Genomic DNA, 2,361 nt, shown 5'->3' with positions numbered 1-2,361 from the left:
TTTTGGAGCTAAATGGGCTAATTATGTCATTGTTGGGGGAAATTAATGCAAGGATAATATGAAAGAGGACAAGAAAGAGGAGGAGGAGGAGAAGAAGAAGAAATCAAGAAGAAGGAGGAGAAGGAGGAGGAGGAGAAGGAGGAGGAGGAGAAGGACTAGAAGGTCCTTGGCCTTCTCCTCCTCCTCCTCCTCCTCCTCCTGCTTCTCCTTCTTCTCTTCTTCTTCTTATTCTTCTTCTTTCTTTTCATTTTGCCTATTTCTTCTCCTCTTCTCCTCTTGTTGGAGCTAAATTACCTAATTATGTCTTTTTGGAGCTAAATGGGTTAATTATCCCATTTTAGAGGAAAACAAGCTAAGTATATAATATTCATGAGCTAACCAAGGTTCTTATGCCATTTTGAGCTTATTATGGTATTTTGGAGCTAAATGGGCTAATTATGTAATTGTTGGGGAAATTAAAGCAAGGATAATATGAAAGAGGAGAAGAAAGAGGAGGGGGAGGAGAAGAAGAAGAAATCAAGAAGAAGGAGGAGAATGAGGAGAAGGAGGAGGAAGAGAAGGACTATAAGGTCCTTGGCCTTCTCCTCCTCTTCCTTCTCCTTCTTCTCTTCTTCTTCTTCTTCTTCTTCTTTCTTTTCATTTTTCCTATTTCTTCTCCTCTTCTCGTTTTGTTGGAGCTAAATTACTTAATTATGTCTTTTTGGAGCTAAATGGGCTAATTATTCCATTTTAGAGGAAAACAAGCTAAGTATATAATATTCATGAGCTAACCAAGGTTCTTATGCCATTTTGAGCTTATTATGGCATTTTGGAGCTAAATGGGCTAATTATGTCATTATTGGGGAAACTAATGCAAGGATGATATGAAAGAGGAGAAGAAAGAGGAGGAGGAGGAGAAGAAGGAGAAATCAAGAAGGAGGAGAAGGAGGAGGAGGAGAAGGACTAGAAGGTCCTTGGCCTTCTCCTCCTCCTCCTCCTCCTTCTCCTTCTTCTCTTCTTCTTCTTCTTTCTTTCTTTCTTTTCATTTTTCCTATTTATTCTCCTCTTCTCCTCTTGTTGGAACTAAATTACCTAATTATGTCTTTTTGGAGCTATATGGGTTTATTATCCCATTTTAGAGGAAAACAAGCTAATAATATAATATTCATGAGCTAACCAAGGTTCTTATGCCATTTTGAGCTTATTATGGCATTTTGGGGCTAAATGGGCTAATTATGTCATTGTTGGAGAAATTAAAGCAAGGATAATATGAAATAGGAGAAGAAAGAGGAGGAGGAAGAGAAGAAGAAGAAATCAAGAAGAAGGAGGAGAAGGAGGAGAAGGAGGAGGAGGAGAAGGACTAGAAGGTCCTTGGCCCTCTCCTCCTCCTCCTCCTACTTCTCCTCCTCCTTCTCCTTCTTCTCTTCTTCTTCTTCTTCTTCTTCCTTTTCATTTTGCCTATTTCTTCTCCTCTTCTCCTCTTGTTGGAGCTAAATTACCTAATTATGTCTTTTTGGAGCTAAATGGGTTAATTATCCCATTTTAGAGGAAAATAAGCTAAATATATAATATTCATGAGCTAACCAAGGTTCTTATGCCATTTTGAGCTTATTATGGTATTTTGGAGCTAAATGGGCTAATTATGTAATTGTTGGGGAAATTAAAGCAAGGATAATATGAAAGAGGAGAAGAAAGAGGAGGGGGGGAGAAGAAGAAGAAATCAAGAAGGAGGAGAATGAGGAGAAGGAAGAAGAGGAGAAGGACTAGAAGGTCCTTGGCCTTATCCTTCTCCTCCTCCTCCTTCTCCTACTTCTCTTCTTCTTCTTCTTCTTCTTCTTTCTTTTCATTCTTCCTATTTCTTCTCCTCTGCTCCTCTTGTTGGAGCTAAATTACCTAATTATGTCTTTTTGGAGCTAAATGGGCTAATTATCCCATTTTAGAGGAAAACAAGCTAAGTATATAATATTCATGAGCTAACCAAGGTTCTTATGCCATTTTGAGCTTATTATGGCATTTTGGAGCTAAGTAGGCTATATATGTCATTGTTGGGGAAATTAAAGCAAGGATAATATGAAAGAGGAGAAGAAAGAGGAGGAGGAGGAGAAGAAGAATAAATCAATAAGAAGGAGGAGAAGGAGGAGGAGTAGAAGGACTATAAGGTCCTTGGCCTTCTCCTCCTCCTCCTCCACCTTCTTCTCTTCTTCTTCTTCTATTTCTTTCTTTTCATTTTTCCTAGTTCTTCTCCTCTTCACCTTTTGTTGGAGGTAAATTACCTAATTATGTCTTTTTGGAGCTAAATGGCTAATTATCCCATTTTAGAGGAAAACAAGCTAAGTATATAATATTCATGAGCTAACCAAGGTTCTTATGCCATTTTGAGCT

Source organism: Hordeum vulgare, chromosome 7H (genome assembly GCF_904849725.1).
Source record: "Hordeum vulgare subsp. vulgare chromosome 7H, MorexV3_pseudomolecules_assembly, whole genome shotgun sequence".
In the NCBI taxonomy this organism is placed as follows: Eukaryota; Viridiplantae; Streptophyta; class Magnoliopsida; order Poales; family Poaceae; genus Hordeum; species Hordeum vulgare.
The sequence above is the reverse complement of the archived record's forward strand: the minus strand, read 5'-3'. Positions refer to the sequence as shown.